This window comes from Tursiops truncatus, chromosome 8 (genome assembly GCF_011762595.2).
Source record: "Tursiops truncatus isolate mTurTru1 chromosome 8, mTurTru1.mat.Y, whole genome shotgun sequence".
Lineage (NCBI taxonomy): Eukaryota > Metazoa > Chordata > Mammalia > Artiodactyla > Delphinidae > Tursiops > Tursiops truncatus.
Genome location: NC_047041.1, coordinates 71,321,845 through 71,347,422, shown reverse-complemented (window position 1 = coordinate 71,347,422; position 25,578 = coordinate 71,321,845). Strand labels below are relative to the sequence as shown.

Genomic DNA, 25,578 nt, shown 5'->3' with positions numbered 1-25,578 from the left:
TTTGAGTCTTAGTCACCTGATGGCAGTCACATATTTAAATAGCTACTCCTATGGAAAATTTTCTGGTTGTGTCCAAATTGTGACAGCAACACTCAGAACTGGGGAATACATCTACCTTGACTCTCTTGTGGCAAGAACCCCCCTCTCTACCTTCTATATCCACCTATCATAGCTCTATTGGTTTACATACCCATCTCCCCTAGTCTCTGCTCCTAGAAGACATTTAAATATCACTTCCTGGGGAAGACCTTCCTGGACTCCTAGACCAGGTTAGGATCCCTGGTAGGTGCCCCCATATCACCTGTAATTCTTCTAACGGCATTCATGGAACATTATTGAATTCACACTGTGAACGTCTATCTTCTCTGTGTACCATAAACAGCTCTGTGAGTATAGAACTTGGCCCTGTCTCAGCCATAGATGCATTCCCAGTGCATAGCACAGTCCCTGGTCCCTGGGAGCCACTCACTATTCGGTTGTTGAAATGAACAAACAACCCTATATTATTCATTTTTATTTATATCCCTGGCACCTAGCATATTTCCCATCCCAGGCTAAGTGCTCAAAAAATGTTGACTTGAGTTAAAGAATCCCATCTATGGCTCTACACAGTTTGCAAAACACACTTTCTTCTTTTAGATTGAGACTCATAACATCCCTGTGGAGTAAGCAGAGCAGCGATTAACATCCTACTTTATAGACTATGGCTCTGGGAGCTTTAGCAATTGCCCCCGGGCATCAGGCTAGAGTCTGTGGAAGAGACCTTACCATTTTGAGCCTCCATGCTCTCATCTGCAAAATGGGACTAGTAATAAAACCTACTCCGTAGAGTAGTTGTAGGGATTAAATGAACAAATGTACGTAATGTGCATACAGTAAGTGCTGTATACATGTTGGATGTTACTAGGTACAAAGGCAACTGAGAAAACCTGAGATCTTAGGGAAAACTCAGCCAACAATGATCATGACCCAACTCTGGAATATTCCTGACTTTATAGAAAATATGATCAAGGTTCCACTGGCCAGTATTCACCCCTTGTTTAAACAAGGACATTGGGTTGTGACATCTGATAGAATTGTACTTCTCTTTCCTCCACCACCCTGTCCCGCACACTAAACTATTTATGTGAGTGAGAAAAGTTACATCTCCCTCAGCTCTGCCTTCACTAGAAGACAACACACTGGTTAAATCTGCTGTTAGCTGCTGCCTGTTGGCTCCGATTATAGCGAGAGTGTGGTGTCCATGGTAACCAGCCAAGCTGGCTTGCTGTGGTGCAAGTTGTTGGAGAATATAGAAGAAGGGACCATCGGAGGCTGAACTGGCTGTCATCTCAGTTTCTAAATGAAAGAATTCCACACTGTGCTTTGGATAGTTGGTGAATCCAGACAAAATCTGGATTTCCTAAGCAGAAGGCACTGAGTTCATTCCAAGGCCACTGAGTTTCTGATGAATCTGACAAGTAGAGATATGGATTGTTGGCAAGGGCAGTAGTGGGTGAGATGGTAGGAGGACAGAATGCCAAATAAAATGATAGAGTGAAATCCTGCCACTCCCTTGAACCTTCTGTGGCTCCTTATTCCCTGCTGCCAAGTCTTTTGTGGGACTGGACTTAAACGCTGAGTTACTCTCAAGAACCAAGGTAGCCACGGTCACTATTTTCTCTCTCTTGTCTCTGTGCCTCTGGACATCTGTTCTGTTCTCTCTGTAGAACGGGGCCTTCTGCTTTCTCATGGTTCCTGCTTCCCCACAATTTCTGCTTGTGTATGACATTGACTCCAGCCCTGACTCTACAAGATTTTACAGGTCCAGCACCGGCTACCTGCTTGTCACTGTCTCTGTGCCTCTTCGTTCAGAATTTTGAAAAAGGGAATCCATTTGGTTGTTATTATTCAATGGCTCAGACGGCCTTCGGTCGCTTATCTACCCTGACCAGTCAGCTGCGATGGAGTAGCTTGTTTTTACCATGATCACCAAGGGATTTTAGCAAGGACTACAAGTGGGGACAATTCACAGAGAAGGGGACATACACCACCTGAAATTCCATGAATTAGAGATCCCTTTGTCCTTACAAGTAAACGCATTCAGTAGGATGTATTCGTTTCCTAGGGCTGCCATAACAAAACACCAGAGTGGGTGGCTTAATTCTGGAGGCTAGTCCTAAATCAGGACTGGTCCTAATTTAGGACTTTTAGGAAGTCCTAAATCAAGGGGTAGGCAGGGCCATGCTGTCTCTGAAAGCTCTAAGAGAGGATTCTTCCTTGCGTCCTCCTAGCTTCTAGTGGTTGCTGGCAATCCTCATTCCTTGGTTTATGGGCACATCACTCCAGTCTCTGCCTCCTTTGTGGCATTCTCCCTGTGTGTCTCTCTGTGTGTCCAAACGTTCCTCTTCCTATAAAGACAGTCATTGGATTAGGGCCCACCCTGATCCTGTATGAGCTCATCTTAGCTTGACTGTGTCTGCAAAGACCCCATTTCCAAATAAGGTCACGCTCACAGGTGCCAGGAGTTAGGACTTCAACATATCTTTTGGGGGGACACAATTCAACCCACAATAGAGGGTAAGGAAAATAAAGAGAATTAGTCTAATCTCAGTGCACCTGTCTGAGAGGTCCTGAGAAAACAGCAGTTTTGATTTGGGAGTAAGCAGACATGAGCTAGAGGTAATTTTGAGACCAGGCGCACTTCCTGGAGGGAGAGGCCAGTTAGGTGGGACAATGAGGGACTTTGGACAACCTGGAGATAGTGAAGGGAACTGGATTCCTGGGTGGTTGGGAAACAAAAGCATCAGGAAATGGGAGAAGATAGACTTTATTTATTTTAAAATGTGGTCCAGGACCCACTAAGAATGGTCACAGACATCTGGAGCCAACTGCACATAACACCTAGGAGAGTATCTCTTAAATGATAGGCACTCAGGGCATTTTAGTGAGAGAGCAAGAAAGAGAGGAAAGAGAAGGCGGTGGGTTGGGTTCGGGGGGGCAAAGGGGAAAGAGGAGAAAGACTGGATGTGTTGTGCAAAGTCTCCCACCACCCCCCGGGGCTGGAGGGACTGCCATTGTCCACACGCCACAGCTTTCCAGCTTGGTGCTTCCCTTACTGTATGAAGCTGCCTGCTGACTTGCCCACCTCTGCCTCCCGTCTGTGACTGTGAGCCAAGGGGCTGTATCCTTTCTGTTCACCACTGCATGCCCGAAGCCCACAATGCGTGGGCTCACAATTATGCTCGATGGTTATACACAGGTGAGGGAGTAAAGATTGTCAGGACGAAGTGAGAGAGTGGTATGGACATATATACACTACCAAATGTAAAATAGCTAGCTAGTGGGAAGCAGCCGCATAGCACAGGGAGATCAGCTCGGTGCTTTGTGACCACCTAGAGGGGTGGGATAGGGAGGGTGGGAGGGAGACACAAGAGGGAGGAGATATGGGGATGTATGTATATGTATAGCTGATTCACTTTGTTATAAAGCAGAAACTAACACACCACTGTAAAGCAATTATACTCCAATAAAGATGTTAAGAAAAACAAAACAAACAAATAAAAAGAGATTGTCAGGAGCCCCAACCTAAGTCCTGGGCTGACAAGGTTGTGGGGAGCAGAGGAGAAAAGGCTATAAATTGGAGGTTGACCCAGGGCCTAATGGTTCCTAATTTCAGTTAGTCACATGACTCATGTTCATGGTCCACATGCACCCCGCCTTCCGCAGGACCGGTTCAGGAGCAGCGAAGCCACGGTCGCCTTGGCTAAGGGCAGCAGTGGTGAAGCCCAGGGCACACGTTCTGACACAGCTGTCTCAGGCCATGGAGGCTGCACACAACCCAACCAGGAAGAGCTCACAGGGCCCGGATAACCCCAGGGTGGGGTGGATCAGAAAGGAGAATCAAGACCTATGACCTGAATCCAGGGCACCAGAGACCAGGCCTCCAGCTGTGTTCAGACCCACCACGGAAGGCCTGAGGCAAGAGCCCCATCTCTCCTTGGCCCAGCTTCCTCCTCCGTCAATGTTGACACTGGGTGGCCTGAAGGGGACGTGTGGGACAGTGCAAGAAGATGGGCAAAGAGTCAGAAGGGACAGTTTTCAAGTCTTTACACAGCCAGTTACTAGCTGAATGGCTTCTCGTGAGACATCAAAGCTCTGTAGGTCTTAGTTTCCTCACCTGCAAACAGAACTTTGGCCAGAGCACACCTGAGTAGCGCTTAGGAATCGGGGCCATGGAAATATCATCCGTGTAGTTCCTCATATGCCACAGACAAGAAGGAAGGGAGTCCTGAGTTCCAAGGCCAAGTTAGTTTGGTCTCAGCCCCAAACATGAACACTTACAGGTGATTCTCCTCATGGTGAAGGACAAACTGGGTTCCTGCCTCAGGAAGAAGAGACAGTTCCACATCATTACCTTAGCTCAGAGCCTGGGGTGAGGGACCCACAGGCAGGCAGAGGGAGACAAAAAGAAGAGCCAAAATGGTGCCTCCGAGACGCCTCCTGCTCTGCGGTATTGTTAGCGCCTCAGCTCATGCCCCATCTGGGTCCTTTTCCTCAGGCAATTCACTTAGAGTCTGAGGCAGAATATTAAAATCAGTAAAAATATTTTCCAGCAAGAATCATCTTAATTGGATAAATATGGAGTACTTTTTAAAGGATAAACATGAAACTAAAAACGCTGGAAAAGTTGAAGGCAGAGTTAAATGCTTAAAGATGCATAAAAGTTTGCAAAACATCCCTGTGGTGTATCTGATTATCAAAACATGCTTTTGTGGTGTTTTTTTTTTTAATATATATAACCAATGTGTCATTTTGACATGTAAAAAAAATCAATTTACCATCTGGAGTTGACCTGGAATCTTGGGTCAGCCTTGTGAGAATTCTAACTTCAGGAAATGGGGTGGGCAGAAAGCAAGGAGTAATTTCATAATCATAGAATCTGCAAAAACCCTCCACCGATCTGCTCCCTCAGCCAGGATTCTCTCGCTCTCCCCATTCACTTAAAAGCTGTTGGCACTGTCTTTTTAAATGTCCACACTTTTTTCTATCATTTTAATTATATTGAGCAGAACTCTACCTCGTTATAACTTTTACAGTTAGCCCTGTTTCTGGCTCACGGAGCCATAAAAATTCCAATGAATTCTCTCTTCTATCTCATAGCCCATTAGATATTTGAATGAATAATATGACACCCCTAAGTGTGCTGTCCTCCTGGTTAAACCTCCCCAGTTCTTTCAACCATTCCTCCATTCGCATGAAGACGAAGTGGGGGAAATGCTGCTATTTTGGGAGCCAGACAGAGGTAGCTTTATACCCTGACTCTTGCCAAGTAGCTGTGTACCCTTGGCCAAGTCACACAATTTTTCTGGGACTCCACTACTATTTCGTGAGGTTGTAAATAAGCCTCGTTGAGAGAATGTGTGTAAGACACTGGTGCGGCGCCTGCCTCACGGTTGGTGCTTTGTATGATGGTCGGGCCAGTATTGACGTGGGACCAGGGAAAAGTTGCTTGCAACCACTCCTCCTTCAGGATAATTCTACATAAAAAAGGAATGGGGGGCTTCCCTGGTGGCGCAGTGGTTGAGGGTCCGCCTGCCGATGCGGGGGGGCGCGGGTTCGTGCCCCGGTCCGGGAGGATCCCACGAGCCGCTGGGCCTGCGCGTGCGGAGCCTGTGCTCCGCGACGGGAGAGGCCACAGCAGTGAGAGGCCCGCGTACCGCAAAAAAAAAAAAAAAAAAAAAAAAAAGGAATGGGGTTGAGATACGTGGAAGTGGAGAGAAAACTTGGGTGGGTGTGGCCTGGCCAAGGGAACTGGGCAGAGAGGGGCTCTGAGTCAAAAAGGGGAGAAGGGACCAGTCACAGGAGGCTAAAGAAGATTCTGTGAAATGAAGATGAAAATGCCTGCTTCTTAGTGGCTGGATAATGAGGAACAAATGATATAGTGTATGCAAAGTGCTTTGTAGAATACATGCTCCTCTGTGCCCCAGAGCACTTGGTGCTTCACCATATGTATGATAACAATGTCAGCGTGTCTATTTCCCCCTGAAGACTCTTAGTTCATTGTGGTGGGGAATTTTTTTTCTGCCCAACTTCCTCCTGCCATTGAGGAAGTGCCTCTCCTTCATCCCAAGTGGTGCAGGTGGGACTGTCAATTTCAGTATCCTGTGAACCATAGGGCTGAGTCCCTGAGCCATGCTTGACCAATCAATGTGCTCCAGCTCTTTGTCCAGAGGGACTGGTCCAAGGTGTAGGTTGGGGGCGGGGGAAGGGGGAATGGCATGTGACCCAACCAAGGCCAGTCAGAGTCCTTCCATGTAACTTGATCTATGGATGCTGGAAAAGACATGTTTCTTTCTTTTGAATGATAAGCTCTAAGAATATTAGCATGGCATTACAATTTATTCATTCAACGAGTATTTATTGAAGGCCTAAATATCAGTCAGGGTTGGAAGGGTCTGATCATGAGAACATATACCTCTCTAGGTATTTTAAACAGAAAGAATTGAATATAGGGAAGTGACTATACAGTGTTAGAATAGCTGAGAGCAAAAAAAAAAAAAAAAAGGTGTATCAATTAATCTAGAGCATAGAAACTGCTGGAAGAAGCTGCCATCCCTAAAACTGGAAGAACAGGACAGAAGTGGTGTTACCAAGAGTCCAGACCTCGGAGAAAGAGAGCTTAGGCTGATGCTTTGAGCCATAGAGGTTTCCAAAGGTGACTGGTGTTAAGATCATGGTGGGGGCACTGCATGCTGGTACCTGGACCATTTTGTAGATATAGGCTTTAAGGAAAATGTCCCACCTGCCAGTGCTATAAATACCAAAGGCACCTGTTGCTCTCTACACCTGCTGCAGGGATGCTAATGGAAGTCCAAAGCAGAAGAGCCTCTTCTCTGCTTCTGTCTTATTGACAATCTCCCACCAGTGCCTAATTGACAGAGCCTATCTGAAAGCCTGCTGGCAAGAGAGTCTGGGGAATGTGGTTGCAGGGTCCAAGCCTCTCTAAAATACACAGCAGACTCCCCAGTACATGTCCACTGTAAATAACCATCATCACCAGGGCTGCCACCAAGGCCCAAAGCACAGACAGGACAATGAACCACGGCATGCTGATCATGTGCTGAGATACCCTTCAACCACGGATCTGACTACGTGACAACCTTCCCGAGCAGTTCCTCTGTGCTGGCTGCCACAGATTTCACCAGCTATACCTCCCCAGGGCTTGTCGGAGCCATACTGAGAAAGGAATCTTTTTTTTTTTCAGGACTTTGCAACTACTAAAATAAATTACCCAGTCTCAAAACCAGGATACCCACCCACTTCCTGAATAAAATATTGCACTTGCTTAGGATGGAGGAGTTCGGTGGTGCTGGGTGGTAATGAAAGTGTGTGATGTGATGCATTAGCTCACGTGGGGTTCCTTTAGGGTTTCTGTACATAAAGACAGCAGTGATTTGAGGTTATTCTAGGCCAGAGAAGATCTGGCTTAACTGAAGTGCTGCTAAATCCTGCTCATTCTCGGCTGTTCTGGTCCCAAGGTAACTTGAAACTTGTTTCCCTAGGGTAACTCGGGTAGCGCCTAATAAACCAGATTAACACACTCTAAATGGAACTTTTTCCTTACTCAGCCAAGGGTAAAGTGGCCAGTTTCCTAATCCCACCCAATACCTGTTATAGATTAACTTGATTTAGCACGTGCCTAGGGGAGCCTGGAGATGAGGCCCATGCCGGCTTTAATAAGGTGAGCAGTGTGTGCCCTGGGAAGCAGTGTGGTCACTAGGAAAGGGCTGAGGCCAAGGAGTAAGGTTTCTACTGCACATTAACTCACCGTAGACCACTGAACTCTCAGCCTCAGGATCATGTGAAATGGGGGCGGGGTGGTTGCATTAAATACCTTCAGTCCAAGCAAAGCACCCAGGACTACCAGCCACCCATCAGGGACGTCCACTCTGGGGAAAATCTTCACTGAGGCTCTTTTGACAGTGATTTTTCTGATGGTTCCATGTCTTCTGCGTCTTCTTATAGCAGATGTTGCTCCTGAGTGTGGCATCTGTGGAATATTAAAAAACAGAAATGGCACAGTGACTCACAATTTAATATTTGCGTTGTGATTATCTATGACAGCCATCTTTTGAATCCTCTGATATTAACATGCTCAACCTCTCCCAATTCACATTTCATAACCTCCCACACACACAACCATTCATGAATAGGATTTCATTATTAAGAATTTCATTTCTCATAATGGATTTTATTTTCTAATTTAGGCTCCATGGGCAATGCACTGAAATGACATGATTTATTTTTTCCAGTTTGCTGGCTCATCCTGCCTGTGTACTAATTTTATGGCAGGCCGAACTTCTGCTCCTTTACCAGCCTCTTCCCGAAAGAGGAAAAACTGTAGCCCTAACACCTTCAAAACAAACAACAACAAAAAACACCCTCAGACTGTAGAGGCAAACCTTTCCCTTAGAATGAAAGGCTCACACTTGTTCAAAATGCTATTATCCCACCCATGAGCTATTGAAGATGGACTGAAGAAAATGTCAGACAAATAACTGTTCTGGTAGAAAATGGAGCAGACTGATTAATTCTTAATTCGTATCCATGTAGAGTAAACATCCTTGTACAGTAAACATCTAAGCATGGTCTTAACAGACATTAGATTCTGCATTAAACGTATCTACTCATATTGGAGGTCTCTCCTATTGGCAATGAAATTTATATGGAAATACATACTATTTGTTGCATAATACATGTGCATGTTTATTTTCCAGAGCTCAGAAAGATTGCAAAAAGAGGGAAAATTAATACTACTGAGTGTACAATGTTCATAGCAGCATTATTTACAATAGCCAAGATATGGAAGCAACCTAAGTGTCCATGAACAGATGAATAGATAAAGAAAATGTGGGGTACACACACACACACACACAATGGACTATTAGTCAGCTATAAGAAAAAGAATGAAATTTTGCCATTTGCAACATCATGGATGGACTTGGAGGGTATTATGTTTAGTGAAATAAGTCAAAGACAAATACTGTATGATATCACTTATATGTGGAACTAAAAACTAAAACAAACTAGTGAATATAACAAAAAAGAAACAGACTTACAGATATAGAGAGCAAACCAGTGGTCACCAGGGAGTGGGGAGATGGAGTGGAGGAGGGGCAGGAGAAGGGTAGGGAATTAAGAGGTACAAACTCCTATGTATAAAATAAATAAGCTATAAGGATATATTGGACAACACGGGAATATAGCCGATATGTTATAATAATTATAAATGGGGTATAACCTTTAAAAATTGTGACTATCTTGTACACCTGAAACTTCTATAATATTGTACATCAACTATACCTCAATACAAAAAAAACTTACTGAGTATATTTGCTTCCTGTGGCTGCTGTAACAATTTGCCACAAACTTGGTGGCTTAAAATAACAGAAATCTATTCTCTCACAGTGCTGGAGGCCAGACGTCTGAAATCAGCATTAGTGGGCCAAAATCAAGGTGTTGGCAGGGCTGCACCACTTTCAAAGGCCCTAGGGAAGAATCCATTCCTTGTCGCTTCCAACTCCTTGTCAGCGTTCCTTGGCTTGTGGATACATCTCCAAATCTCTCTTTGCCATAACTTCACCTTCTTCTCTCTGAAATCTCTCTCTGGCCCCCTCTTGTGAATATACACATGATTGCATTTATTTTTTAAATTAATTTTAAAAGTTATTTTAAATTTATTTTTATGATTATTATTATTTTTGGCTGCGTTGGGTCTTCATTGCTGCGTGCGGGCTTTCTCTAGTTGCAGCGAGCAGGGGCTACTCTTTGTTGTGGTGCATGGGCTTCTCACTGCAGTGGCTGCTGTTGTTGCAGAGCACAGGCTCTAGGCTCGCGGGCTCCAGTAGTTGTGGCACGTGGGCTCAGGAGTCATGGCTCGCAGGCTCTAGAATGCAGGCTCAGTAGCTGTGGCACACGGGCTTAGTGGCTCCGCAGCATGTGGGATCTTCCCGGACCAGGACTTGAACCCATGTCCCCTGCATTGGCAGTCGGATTCTATTTTTTTTTTTTTTTTTTTGCATTACGCGGGCCTCTCACTGTTGTGGCCTCTCCCGTTGCGGAGCACAGGCTCCGGACACACAGGCTCCGTGGCCATGGTTCACGGGCCTAGCCGCTCCGCGGCATGTGGGATCCTCCTGCACCGGGGCACGAACCCGTGTACCCTGCACTGGCAGGCAGACTCTCAACCACTGCGCCACCAGGGAAGCCCAGCAGTCGGATTCTTAACCACTGTGCCACCAGGGAAGTACCCACATGATTGCGTTGAGGGCCAACTTGGATAATTCAGGATACTCTTCCTACCTCAAGATCCTAAATCACATTCACAAAGTCCACCCAAAACACATGGTTTTTTGTTTGTTTGTTTGTTTTTGCTATATAAGATAATATTCACAGATTCCAGGGATTAGGACATGGATATCTTTTGGAGGGCCATTTTCAGCCTACCACACTGAGCATTTAGTCTGTACCATTTCCTACTTGTATCTATGTACCGGCACCTCCTCCCACAAGCTCTCTATGAGGCACATGCGGTAGGAAAAAACCGTGGCTGGGAATTAGGAAGCTTAAGTTCTTTAACTTACAGCATGGGTACCTCCTTATCTGTGTCCAGGGCAGACATTGCTAATTGATTACAGCATTAGTTTTTGCTGAACCCCTAGACCTTACCTCAGAACCCTCAATACGGTGGTCCAGGAAGTCAATGTGAATAGAAGCCTACTTGTCACCTTTACGTTAAACACTCAATTTCCTCCTGTGTAAAATAGGAATACTTCCTGCACATTTTCCTCCTAAGGACAGTGTAAGGATCAAATGACATAATGGATGGGAAAGCACTTTATGAACACTTAAAACAGGTGACTAAAGAAGATATGTCCTCAACAGGAACTCATGGGAAGATTGTCGAGGAGACCCCTGTCTAAAACCGTAGAGGGCTCTCAGTGCGAGGGCATTGTGAAGGTCAGGTTCAGGGAGTGAGCGTAGGTCTGAAACCTAGAAGATCATTCTTCTCTTTATTTCATCCAATAACATAACAAGCAAACACAGCCTACACATTCAGTAAGGATACCTTAAAGATAACATCACTAAGCATGTACATTTTGCTCTACTGCTTGCTTGGCTCACAATAGCCATCTGGTATGTGTCAGCCTGAAGTCTGGACTGTACACTTACCAGGTCTCCAGGAACCACCAACTCTGTTCAAATTATATCAACCCTTCAACCACTACTGAAAATGCATCCCTCTAGTCAGTCTTCCCTGATATAACAGGAAGTACTCTTTCCCAACTGCACATGCATTTTTGTCACTTTGCATATGCATTTCAAGGTTCCTGTAGACAGGAACAGGGACAACTCATCCCTACCTCCACAGATGTTTCATGGGCTCTTGCCAAAAAGCCTTTAAGTGAATACTTTAAATCCCTCTTCAAGACTTCAAAGTGTCTCCTCTTTTCTTCCCACTTTAGGAATCAGAAGGCTATCTATCCCTCAATATTTCAGTGACTGCTTTGCGTGACAGCTCCACCTGGGGTGCCTTTACTGGGATCTGGTTCTAGGCTTGGCTCTGCTACAGACCAGGTGTGTGATCTTGACACGCTCTGAGCCTTAGCTTGCTCCTCTATAAAATGAGAAGAGGGTTGAACACCTGTCCTCCCTGCCTCTCCTGGTCGTTGGCGATGACTAACAACATGGGCTTGGTTGCATACAGACTGGTTCAAATCCCAGCTTATTCACACTCTTGCTGTGTGACCTTGGGAAAGCTGCTAAACTTTGCTGAGACAGTTTTTTCACCTGTAAAATGGAAATGCCTACCTCCTGGGACTGTCAGTAGGGATAATACATGTATAATTCTTAGCACAGTACCCGGCATCTAATATGTGCTCACTACCTGTGAGCGAGAGTTTATTTTAAAGGAACTGCTTTAGTTAAAAGAAATGGTATTATCAAACGAGGTGCAGCCAGGCAGGACAGAGGCGGCTGGGACCAGACAGAGTCTAGCAGCAGGCAGGTTCAGGAAGGGGGATCTTGCGGTCTGAAGTTCAAGATTAGGCAGGTTGTGTTGAAATAAACCTAATGTTAATCATTGGCACACACAATGCAATTGTCCTAGACATTCGCAACCCTCTTCCTCTTCCCCTCACCCTCCACTCCAGTCTCCAGCTGTTTCTGGACCCAGCTTGATAGGAATCAAGAATATGGGCAATGTGGTATTGAGTTCAAGGTGAAGACCCTAACTGTGGTAGCAAACAAGGACTTGTTCTTAGAAGCTAAACAGGACCCAGGTTGTAAGCACAGAAGTCCAGGGTCAGCTCCTTCCCTGCACTAAGGCAGCAATTCCCTGGTGAGAGTCAGGCTGTAACATGTCCAGCCGTATGTAAGGCAAGGCAGGCCGAGATAAACGCTCTAACACAGGATAATGCTATTTTATAGATGAAGAAACTGAGGCTCAGAGAGGTTAAATGACTTGCCTAAAGGTCACACAACCTGTAAATGACAGAGCTACCCATCAGAGCCAGGTCTTTGAGGACCTCATTCTTGGTGCTCTCTGCTACTTAATGCTGTCCTGAGATTCCACGAAAAGAAAAGGTAGTCCACACCACTTCCTCCCCTCCCCGAGCATTTTCTGTTTCTAATGGATTCACCATTTTGGTACCACTGTTCAGCCCACTTGGCATCTCTATGGGGAAGCTTCATCTCACACCCTTCAAACATTTTCCTCCTGAGAGTTTTTTTTTATTGCTCACTGGGAGGCTGGGTGAGGAGGGGAGCGGCTATGGGACCAATAGGAAAATCTGGGGGTTACATTACTGGAGGTATATAAGTTGGTACACATTTTCTGGAGAGTTGGTAGCAATGCCTATCAAAATCTTAATAATGTGGATATGCTTTGATGCAGCAAGTTCTTTTTTTGTTTTAAGATCTTTTTTGATGTGGACCATTTTTAAAGTCTTTATTGAATTTGTTACAGTATTGCTTCTGTTTTATGTTTTGGATTTTTGGCGGCGAGGCACGTGGGATCTCAGCTCCCCAACCAGGGATCAAATCCACACTCCCTGCACTGCAAGGGAAAGTCTTAACCACTGGACCACCATGGAAGTCCCTGATGCAGCAATTTCACTACTAGAAATTTATCCTGAGGAAATAATCAAACAAGTATATAAAAATACAAACAAGTGCAGGGCTTCCCTGGTGGCGCAGTGGTTAAGAGTCCGCCTGCCAATGCAAGGGACACGGGTTTGAGCCCTGGTCCGGGAAGATCCCACATGCCACGGAGCAACTAAGCCTGTGAGCCACAACTACTGAGCCTGCACTCTAGAGCCCAGGAACTACAACTACTGAGCCCGCGAGCCACAACTGCTGAAACCCACGCACCTAGAGCCTGTGCTCCGCAACAAGAGAAGCCACCACAATGAAAAGCCCTCGCACCACAACAAAGAGTAGCCCCTGCTCACAGCAACTAGAGAAAGCCCACGCAGCCAAAAATCAATTAATTAATTTTTAAAAATACAAACAAGAGCAAAGAAAAAGAAAACAAAGTCTACAAGGTCTTAGTAAGGGATTAGGTAAAGATGGCACACCCATACAATGGAATACTATGCAATCACTCAAAGTGATGATGTCAGACTATATGTATTGTCATGTAAACAGGTTAAACCAAAAAGTGGGCCATATGGATTTCAAACTTTGTAAATAGATTATATTAATGTCTGTTGTGTGTGTGTGTTTGCTTACAGTGTCAGCTCTCCTAATTGACATCCAACCACCTAGGGGACTCATCATTTGAGTCAACCCTCCCTTTCCACCAGGGCCGCTGCTCAGGCCCACTGAAGGTTCTGGATGGAAGGCTGTGTATCTTTGTGCCCAGCCACCTGTGCTCCCGCCAGACAGCTCATGTGTTTAGCAGGAGTCAGTTTTACAGTTCTCTAGCCTCTTTATTCCAATTTACTTATTATTATATTCATAGTTAAATATTATATAAATTAGAAAAAATGAGTAAAAACAGAGAAACGTATTTTTAAAAACTAAGTTGAATTCTTTGAAGAATTCAATTGCTCTTGTAGTGAGGGAGCTATAATGGGTTGGGGGAGGGGATAATTGTAAAGGTTCAAGATTTTGCTCTCAGAATGCTTCATAAATGTTTTTAAGTTTTCTTTCTTCTTCAAAGAAGCCAATACAAGAATTTGGAGACAAAATATTATGGTGACTATATGAGAAAGATAAACGTGAATTCCCTTCAGCAGAGTAACAAGTGACATAAAAGGCTATATTAAAACATCGATATATTTTAAACGAAATAAAAGATTTAAAGTACGTATATATATATATATATATATATATATATATATATATATACACAGTTTGATATTATTATCATTTCTTATTTAAACTATGTTTTTTTCTTAACCCACTAAGCACAGTCCCACTACTATCAGATAAAAAGCCTTCTGCTACATAGGTCTAGAAAAAGGAAGGATATAGTGATATTTCTGGAAGGATACAGTGAGATTATGGTTGATTTTTACTTCTTTGTACCTTTCTGCACTTTTAAAAATAAGAATGTCTATTACTTTTATAATCAGGAAATATCACAAAGCCATCATGATCTTGGGAAAGAAAAACAGAAAGAGAAACTTCAGGATGAAGGGAACGACATGCTGATGCTTGCAGGTGCCCCAGGCAGACCCTGTCTGTCTCCCCTGAAGACTGGAACTGTTTGGATTATTTTGTTACAAATCCTAATGGTGATAATGAGTTTGGCTCCTTGGTTTCGCCCCATCCTGAGGGTCAGGTTGACGTCAGCACTCAGACATCTCAATACACTTAATTATCAGGGGAAGGGGGCTCGGGACTCAGGCAAGCAGGTCTCAGGAGGAGAGACGGACCTTCCTGGGTGATGCAAGCCAAGGAGCCCATGAGTAAGCCACATCAGAGTCAGGAGGCAAACCAGTGGGGGCAGTTCTGAACACCTCAGGTTACTCTCATTCACAGAGGTTACAGCAAGTAGTTAAAGGTCACACACCAGCAGATGCAGCCTTGCACAAAGATGGGCTGAACTTCCTGTATAAATAAAACCACAATCTTTATTTTTTAAATAAATATATTCTTCCCATCAAAACTAAAATATTCATGCTTGACTTATAGAAATATTTGTTGAAAACAAACTTCCGACTATAATAACTAATTCTAAAATCATAATAAAGTTGTTCAAAGTCTGGCATTAGAAAAAAAACATTGGAAACAAAAATCTGTTCTTATTCCAACGTCTTCCCACAATACACTCTGTTTCAATGCTAGAAACGCTGGGACCATTGGTCAGAGAAAAGGCAAACCTGACAGGGTTGAAGTCCTGCCCTTGGCAACAGGATTATTAATTGTGCAAGGACGTTCTGGGGAGATGGAGTTTAGCAGCAGCTCAAAGAGGACTTAGGACTCTTCTTAGAATGATAGTCCGGGCAGGGGGTCATGTATGAAAGCAAATGGGAGGCACTGCACACGGTCTAGCTCTGACTGGCACAGGGACACTGGGCTTAAGGAACAGAGTCGGGCTGGAGCACAGACAAGTGCAATGGAGCAGAGATGAGGAGGACTCCACCTTCCCTTCCAGTTTGCCATCAAGAGCAATGGCAGGCAGCTCTCAGTTTGGGATTAGAGCCCCAACTGCAATCCCATTCCAGGCACTATTTGGCGAATTAACTTCACTCTAATGCTGAGTGACGGGCTTTGGAGTCAGCCAGACCTGGACGCACATGCTGGCTCTACCACATACGCGTTCTTAAACACAGATCTTTTTTAAACCAATTCAAAATAGAGGGCATGTTGGAGGGCATTCGTGCTAAAATTCAATCAATATTTCCCTCATTTTACATAACTGATATGTCCCAGCAAGGTGACGTGCAAAGCAAGTGCTGGGTTAAATGCATGAAAGGCACATTTCTCTCTCTACCTCTCTCTCTCTCTCTCCCCACCCCTCACCATATTCACACACACAAATCAGTGTAACCCACAAGACTCAAACAGAAGAAGCATCACTTTTTACATTTTTTAAATCAACGCAAATCCTGCTAGGCCCCCACTCGCGTGGTTGGCAGAGCCAGGAGATTCAAGCTTGGTCATTTTGAGGTCTGCTCCCCGTCACTGTGATTGTACATGAAGTGATTAATTTCTCAGTAACTCAATGTCTTTATTTATTTTTTTAACATCTTTATTGTAGTATCATTGCTTTACAATGGTGTGTTAGTTTCTGCTTTATAATAAAGTGAATCAGCTATACATATATATATATATATCCCCATATCTCCTCCCTCTTGCGTCTCCCTCCCACCCTCCCTATCCCACTCCTCTAGGTGGTCACAAAGCACCGAGCTGATCTCCCTGTGCTATGTGGCTGCTTCCCACTAGCTATCTATTTTACATTTGGTAGTGTATATATGTCCATGCCACTCTCTCACTTCGTCCCAGCTTACCCTTCCCCCTCCCCGTGTCCTCAATTCCATTCTCTAGGTCTGCATCTTTATTCCTATCCTGACCCTAGGTTCTTAAGAACCACTTTTTTTTTTTAGATTCCATATATATCTGTTAGCATATGGTATTTGTTTTTCTCTTTCTGACTTACTTCACTCTGTATGACAGACTCTAGGTCCATCCACCTCACTACAAATAACTCAATTTCGTTTCTTTTTATGGCTGAGTAATATTCCATTGTATATATGTGCCACATCTTACTTATCTATTCATCTGTTGATGGACACTTAGGCTGCTTCCATGTCCTGGCTATTGTAAATAGAGCTTCAGTGAACATTGTGGTACATGACTCTTTTTGAATTTTGGTTTTCTCAGGGTATATGCCCAGTAGTGGGATTGCTGGGTCATAAGGTAGTTCTATTTTTAGTTTTTTAAGGAACCTCCATACTGTTCTCCATAGTAGCTGTATCAATTTACATTCCCACCAACAGCACAAGAAGGTTCCCTATTCTCCACACCCTCTCCAGCATTTATTGTTTGTAGATTTTTTGATGATGGCCATTCTGACTGGTGTGAGGTGATACCTTATTGTGGTTTTGATTTGCATTTCTCTAATGATTAGTGATGTTGAGCATCCTTTCACGTGTTTGTTGGCAATCTGTATATCTTCTTCGGGGAAATGTCTATTTAGGTCTTCTGCCCATTTTGGGATTGGGTTTTTTGTTTTCTTGATATTGAGCTGCATGAGCTGCTTGTAAATTTTGAAGATTAATCCTTTGTCAGATGCTTCATTTGCAAATATTTTCTCCCATTCTGAGGGTTGTCCTTTCATCTTGTAATAGATATGGTTTCCTTTGCTGTGCAAAAGGTTTTAAGCTTCATTAGGTCCCATTTTTAAATCTTTGCTTTTATTTCCATTTCTCTAGGAGGTGGGTCAAAAAGGATCTTGCTGTGATTTATGTAATAGAGTATTCTGCCTATGTTTTCCTCTAAGAGTTTTATAGTGTCTGGCCTTACATATAGGTCTTTAATCCATTTTGAGTTTATTTTTGTGAATGGTGTTAGGGAGTGTTCTAATTTAACTCTTTTACATGTAGCTGTCCAGTTTTCCCAGCACCACTTATTGAAGGGGCTATCTTCTCTCCATTGTATATTCTTGCCTACTGTATCAAAAATAAGGTGACCATATGTGTGTGGGTTTATCTCTGGGCTTTCTATCCTGTTCCATTGATCTATATTTCTGTTTTTGTGCCAGTACCATACTGTCTTGATTACTGTAGCTTTGTAGTATAGTCTGAAGTCAGGGAGCCTGATTGCTCCAGCTCCATTTTTCTTTCTCAAGATTGCTTTGGCTATTCAGGGTCTTTTGTGTTTCCATACAAATTGTGAAATTTTTTGTTCTAGTTCTGTGAAAAATGCCATTGGTAGTTTGATAGGGATTGCATTGAATCTGTAGATTGCTTTGGGGAGTATAGTCATTTTCACAATGTTGATTCTTCCAAACCAAGAACATGGTTTATCTCTCCATCTGTCTGTATTGTCTTTAATTTCTTTAATCAGTGTCTTATAGTTTTCTGCATACAGTTCTTTTGCTCCTTAGGTAGGTTTATTCCTAGGTATTTTATTCTTTTTGTTGCAATGGTAAATGGGAGGGTTTCCTTAAGTTCTCTTTCAGATTTTTTATCATTAGTGTATTGGAATGCAAGAGATTTCTGTGCATTAATTTTGTATCCTGCTACTTTACCAAATTTCCTGAATAGCTCTAGTAGTTTTCTAGTAGCATCTTTAGGATTCTCTATGTATAGTATCATGTCATCTGCCAACAGTGATAGCTTTACTTCTTAATTTCCTATTCAGATTCTTTTATTGCTTTTTCTTTTCTGATTGCTGTGGCTAAAACTTCCAAAACTATGTTGAATAACACTGGTGAGAGTGGACAACCTTGTATTGTTCCTGATCTTAGAGGAAATGGTTTCAGTTTTTCACCATTGAGAACAATGCTGGCTGTGGGCTTTTCATATGTGGCCTTTATTATGTTGAGGTAGGTTCCCTCTATGCCTACTTTCTGGAGTGTTTTTATCATAAATGGGTGTTGAATTTTGTCAAAAGTTTCTTCTGCGTCTATTGAGATGATCATATGATTTTTATCCTTCAATTTGTTAATATGGTGTATCACATTGATTGATTTGCATATATTGAAGAATCCTTGCATTCCTGGGATAAACCCCACTTGATCATGGTGTATGATCCTTTTAATGTGCTGTTGGATTCTGTTTGCTAGTATTTTGTTGAGGATTTTTTCATGTATGTCCATCAGTGATAGTGGCCTGTAGTTTTCTTTTTTTGTGACATCTTTGCTGGTTTTGGTACCAGGGTGATGGTGGCCTCATAGAATGAGTTTGGGAGTGTTCCTCCCTCTGCTATATTTTGGAAGAGTTTGAGAAGGATAGGTGTTAACTCTTCTCTAAATGGTTGATAGAATTTGCCTGTGAAGCCATCTGGTCCTGGGCTTTTGTTTGTTGGAAGATTTTTAATCACTGTGTCAATTTCAGTGCTTGTGACTGGTCTGTTTATATTTTCTATTTCTTCCTGTTTCAGTCTCAGAAGGTTGTGCTTTCTAAGAATTTTTCCATTTCTTCCTGGTTGTCCAATTTATTGGCATATAGTTGCTTGTAGTAATGTCTTATGATACTTTGTATCCCTGCAGTGTCAGTTGTTACTTCTCCTTTTTTTCTAATTCTATTGATTTGAGTCTTCTCCCTTCCTTTCTTGATGAATGTGACTAATGGTTTATTAATTTCGTTTATCTTCTCAAAGAACCAGCTTTTAGTTGTATTGATCTTTGCTATTGTTTCCTTCATTTCTTTCATTTATTTCTGATCTGATCTTTATGATTTCTTTCCTTCTGCTGACACTGGGGTTTTTTTGTTCTTCTTTCTCTAATTGCTCTAGGTGTAAGTTTAGGTTGTTTATTTGAGATGTTTCTTGTTTCTTGAGGTAGGATTGTATTGCTATAAACTTCCCTCTTAGAACTGATTTTGCTGCATCCCATAGGTTTTGGGTCGTCGTGTCTCCACTGTCATTTGTTTCTAGGTATTTTTTGATTTCCTCTTTGATTTATTCAGTGATCTCTTCGTTATTAAGTAGTGTATTGTTTAGCATTCATGTGTTTCTATTTTTCACAGAGTTTTTTCCTGTAATTGATATCTAGTCTCCTAGCACTGTAGTCAGAAAAGATACTTGATATGATTTCAATTTTCTTAAATTTACCGAGGCTTGATTTGTGACCCAAGATATGATCTATCCTGGAGAATGTTCCATGAGAAGAAAGTGTATTGTTGTTTTTGGATGGAATGTCCTATAAATATCAATTAAGTCCATCTTGTTTAATGTATCATTTAAAGCTTGTGTTTCCTTATTTAGTTTCATTTTGGATGATCTGTCCATTGGTGAAAGTTGGGTGTTTAAGTCCCCTACTATGATTGTGTTACTGTCAATTTCCCCTTTTATGGCTGTCTGCATTTGCCTTATGTATCGAGCTGCTCCTATGTTGGGTGCATAAATATTTACAATTGTTATATCTTCTTGGATTGATCCCTTGACCATTATGTAGTGTCCTTCTTTGTCTCTTGTAATAGTCTTTATTTTAAAGTCTGTTTTGTCTGATATGAGAATTGCTACTCCAGCTTTCTTTTGATTTCCATTTGCATGGAATATCTTTTTCCATCCCCTCACTTTCAGTCTGTATGTGTCTCTAGGTCTGAAGTGGGTTCTCTTGTAGACAGCATATATATGGGTCTTGTTTTTGTATCCATTCAGCCAGTCTATGTCTTTTGGTTGGAGCATTTAATCCATTTACATTTAAGGTAGTTATCAACATGTATGTTCCTATTACCATTTTCTTAATTGTTTTAGGTTTATTATTGTAGGTCTTTTCCTTCTCTTGTGTTTCCTGCCTAGAGAAGTTCCTTTAGCATTTGTTGTAAAGCTGGTTTGGTGGTGCTGAGTTTTCCTAGCTTTTGCTTGTCTGTAAAGGTTTTAATTTCTCTGTCGAATCTGAAAGAGATCCTTGCTGGGTGGAGTAATCTTGGTTGTAGCTTTTTCCCTTTCATCACTTTAAATATGTCCTGCCAGTCCCTTCTGGCTTGCAGAGTTTCTGCTGAGAAATCAGCTGTTAACCTTATGGGGATTCTGTTGTATGTTATTTGTTGCTTTTCCCTTACTACTTTTAATATTTTTTCTTTGTATTTAATTTTTGATAGTTTAATCAATATGAGTCTTGGCATGTTTCTCCTTGGATTTATCCTGTATGGGACTCTCTGCACTTCCTGGACTTGACTGGCTATTTCCTTTCCCATATTAGGGAAGTTTCCAACTATAATCTCTTCAAATATTTTCTCAGTCCCTTTCTTTTTCTCTTCTTCTTCTGGGACCCCTATAATTCGAATGTTGGTGCATTTAATGTTGTCCCAGAGGTCTCTGAGACTGTCCTCAATTCTTTTCATTCTTTTTTCTTTATTCTGTTCTGCAGTAGTTATTTCCACTATTCTTTCTTCCAGGTCACTTATCCATTCTTCTGCCACCTATCAGTTATTCTGCTATTGCTTCTTTCTAGAGAACTTTTAATTTCATTTTTTGTGTTGTTCATTGTTTCTTTGCTCTTTAGTTCTTCTAGGTTCTTGTTAAATGTTCCTTGTATTTTCTCCATTCTATTCCCTAGATTTTGGATCATCTTTACTATCATTACTCTGAATACTTTTTCAGGTAGGTTGCCTATTTCCTCTTCATTTGTTAGGTCTGGTGGGTTTTTATCTTGCTCCTTCATCTGCTGTGTGTTTTCCTGTCTTCTCATGTTGCTTAACTTACTGTGTTTGGGGTCTCCTTTTCGCAGGCTGCAGGTTCGTAGTTCCCGTTGTTTTTGGTGTCTGTCCCCAGTGGCTAAAGTTGGTTCAGTGGGTTGTGTAGGCTTCCTGGTACAGGGGACTAGTGCCTGTGTTCTGGTGGATGAGGATGGATCTTATCTTTCTTGTGGGCAGGACCGCATCTGGTGGTGTGTTTTGGGGTGTCTGTGACCTTATCATGATTTTAGGCAGCCTCTCTGCTAATGGGTAGGGTTGTGTTCCTGTCTTGCTAGTTGTTTGGCATAGGGTGTTCAGCACTGTAGCTTGCTGGTCATTGAGTGGAGCTGGGTCTTAGCATTGAGATGGAGATCTCTGGGAAAGCTTTCACCATTTGATATTATGTGGAGCCGGGAGGTCTCTGGTGGACCAATATCATGAATTTGGTTCTCCCCCCTCAGAGGCACAGGCCTGACACCCGGCCAGAGCACCAAGACCCTGTCAGCCACATGGCTCAGAAGAAACTGGAGAAAGAAAGAAAGAAAGAAAGAGAGAGAGAAAGAGAGAGAGAGAGAAAGGAAGGAAGGAAGGAAGGAAGGAAGAGTGAGAGAGAGAGAGAGAGAGAGCGAGGGAGGGAGAAAGGAGGAAGGAAGGAAGCAAGCAAAGAAGGAAGGAAGGAAGGAAAGAAGGAAGGAAGGAAGGAAAGAAGGAAGAAAGGAAGGAAGGAAGAAAGAAAGAAGGGGAGAGAGAGAGAGGGAGGAAGGAATGAAGGAAGGAAAAAAATAAAATGAAACAAAGTTATTAAAATAAAAAAAATTTTTTAATTATTAAAAATTAAAAAGTAATAATAAAAAGAAGAGAGCCACCAAACCAAAAAACCAATCCACCAATGATAACAAGCACTAAAAACCATACTAAAAAAAAAAAAAAGCAGACAGACAGAACCCTAGGACAAATGGTAAAAGCTAAGCTATACAGACAAAATCACACAAAGAAGCATACACATACTCACTCACAAAAAGGGAAAAAGGAAAAAAAATATGTATATATTTTGGGAAGTCAGAGGTTTCTGCCAGCGTTCAGCAGGTGTTCTGTAGGAGTGTTCCACATGTAGATGTATTTCTGATGTATTTGCGGGGAGGAAGGTGATCTCCTCTGCCATCTTGAAGGTCCCCCCCAATGTTTTTTAAATAAGGAAGCCCTGTAGCAAATCCTCTAATAGAGTAAAAGCACCCTCTAGAGATTTGATGCATAATCACCTCCCAATATAATTGCTCTGCACATAGGTTTTTTTTTTAAGTGACAAAACCAATAGTGTAAATATATAATGGTCACGTGGTACTTTAAAAAATTCTAGAGACAGCTTTGCTTTTGAGGTCAGGGGTCATTGTTTTATGTTTTTTAAGTTTCATTGGCTTATACATTTCTTTTATTCCAATGTTTAATGTGGTATCCATTGAATTACAAATTTTCTTGAGAAAATAAGTCATCACCTTTATTCAGTTGTGTGGCTAGATTATCTTTATGATATAGATAGTCACTGGTAGCCTTCTTGAGACTGAAAACACAAAGTTGAGGTTATAGCCTTAATTAAGGTTGACATGACATGAAATTTTAATCAGCAGGAAATAAAAGATAAATTATTTTTCTATTTTTATAACTTCTGAGTTTGGTTGTAATGTTCCATAGAAGGTAACTCTGATTTTTATGTAATTTCCAGAAATGATCTGGGTCCATAGTTTTGAATTCAATTCCATCCCTTACCAGTGTGTGATCTTGGGCAAGTTACTTAACCTTCTGATCTAGACTGTAAATATCAAAAAGGCAGTAACTATTTGTTTACTTTTAATTTTCAGGCATAGTGCATGGTATACAGAAGGCATCCAATAAATTATCGAAGAAATGAACAGACTAAAGGCACCTAGCACAAGTCAGATGTTTAATAAGTATGAGGATCCTTTGCCTCTTTCTTCTCAGTCCACTTTTTAACTTTTAATTTTGAAATAATTGTAGACCCACAAGGAGATGCAAAAATAGTGTGGGGATGTCCCGTGTACCCATCATCCAGCTACCTGCAATGGTGACATTTTACACACCTATAGTGCATTACTGACTGACTGGCACATAGTCTGACCAGTTTCTGCACGCTCTCACTCTTTTTGTAGTATTTGTATATGTATTGATTTGTATAATCACTGCCACATCAAGACACAGAGCTGCCCATCACCACAAAGCAGCTGTCTAGCGCTGCCCCTTTATAATCACACACTTCCTCCCCTTTCCAAGCCCCTGGCAACCACTTAGCTCTTCTCCATCTCCATAATTTTGTCAATTTGAGAATGTTTTATAAATGAAATCATACAGTATCTAACCTTTCAAGATTGGCTTTTTTCACTCAGCATAATAGCCTCATGATACTTCCCAGGTGTTGCATTTATTCGTTCCTTTTTCTTGCCAGGTAGTGTTCCGTGGAATGGATGTACCTCAGTTTGTTCAACCTTCACCTACTGAAGGACACTTGGGTCGTTTCCAGTTTGGGGCTACTACAAATAAAGCATCTTTGAACATTTGCATATAGGACATTTTATGTGAGCATGTGCTGTGAACATTTTGTGTGAGAATGTTTTCGTTTCTCTGAAATAAATTCCCGAGATTGAGATTCATGGGTCATACAGCAAGTATATATTTAACATTTTAAGAAGTTGCCAGACAGATTTCCAGAATGGCTGTTACCATTTCACATGCTCTCCAAGAGCATATGCAAGACCCAGTATCTCCACATCCTTGCCAGCATTTGTTTTATTGGTATTTTTATCAGCATTTTTTATTTTAGCCATTCTGTGTAGTGGTATCTCATTGTGGTTTTAATTTGCGTTTCCCTAACAACTAGTGATGGTGAACATCTTTTCCTGTGTTTATTTGCCACCTGTGTATTAGTAAAGTGTCCAAGTCCTTTGTTCATTTTCTCATTGGATTATTTGTTGCCTTACTGTTGAGTTTAGAGTTCTTTATTCTGAAAACAAGTCTTTTGTCAGGTAGTTTGCAAATACCTTCTCCCAAATGGTACTTGTCATTTCATCTTTTTCCCTGTCTCCTACAGAGCAAAAGTTTTTAACTTTAATGAAGTCTAATTAGTCTAGTCTTTCCTTTTATGGATTGTGCTTTTGGTGCCGTGTCTAAGACCTCTTCTCCTAACTTTAGATCACAAAGCTTTTCTCCTATGTTCTCCTCTAAAAGTTTCATGGTTTTATATTTTACATTTAAATCTATGATCCATTTTCAGTTTATTTCTGTATAAGGTGTGAGGTGTAGGTCAAGTTTCATGTTCTTGGCTATTGATGTCCTGTCCATTTGTTTCTGCCAAGTGAGATAATAGCACCAGGTTCTACAGAAGCCACGGAAGTAAGATACTACCCAGAGGGGCAGGCTGTCTAAACAGCCCCTTGTAAAATTCATCGCCCTCCCCGGGTTACCTAGAATGAGCTCGATGCTACAGAAACCAAACATTTCACCACTGAGTCTTCCTTCTGCAATCATACTGTGAAACCAAATGAAGAGTCCCCTGCGGCCCCTTGCACCACCACCTAGAGTGAATTTTTGTTTGAAACAAGAAATGAGCATTGACCATTTCTGTTGCACATGATAAAATACCACTTAAGGGTAGGAAAGGGTGTGTTTTATGGAAACATGGTCCCAGAGGTAGAAAGGGCCCAAAGCAGGAATCCCTTCTATAGCATCTCTGCAAAGAAGGACAATATTTCATTCAACAAATATATTCTGAGCAGCTACTATGTGTCAGGAACTAGGCAATGAAGATGTGGAGTGAAAAAAACAGACATGGTCCCTGCCCTCTACTGGGGAAGGGGGTGGAGTACAGGTAATTACATACACATATACACACACACACACACACACACACACACACACACACACACACACACACTACTGTATGCCAAAGGCTAGCAACAGAACGCTAAGGCAATATACAGCAGGGATATCGAACCCAGACTTGGGAAGCCTGGCAATGCTTCCTGGAAGATGAGACACTGAACCTGAGGCCTAGTAGATGAATTGCAGAGAGCTGGGAGGAGTGGAGTGGGTGGGATAGGAATGGTAATAAGAAAGAAGACGCTTCCAGGTGAGGGGGAACAGCATGTGCAAAGGCCCAGAGGTAGGAGTGAGTGTGGTGGAGCAGGGATCTAAGCCTCCAGTACTGCTGGTGTGTAAGATGCAGGGG

General features: G+C 42.3%; 1 long non-coding RNA gene across 1 annotated transcript in view; it reads right to left on the bottom strand.

Annotated features, from left to right (window-relative positions):
• The window catches only part of LOC109552250 (uncharacterized), a 43,070-nt gene that overhangs the window by 4,373 nt on the left and 13,119 nt on the right, over positions 1–25,578 (bottom strand). Inside the window, exon 2 of the long non-coding RNA XR_002179053.3 lies at positions 7,877–8,032. This is a non-coding gene — a long non-coding RNA (uncharacterized lncRNA). The remainder of the gene's footprint in view (positions 1–7,876; positions 8,033–25,578) is intronic.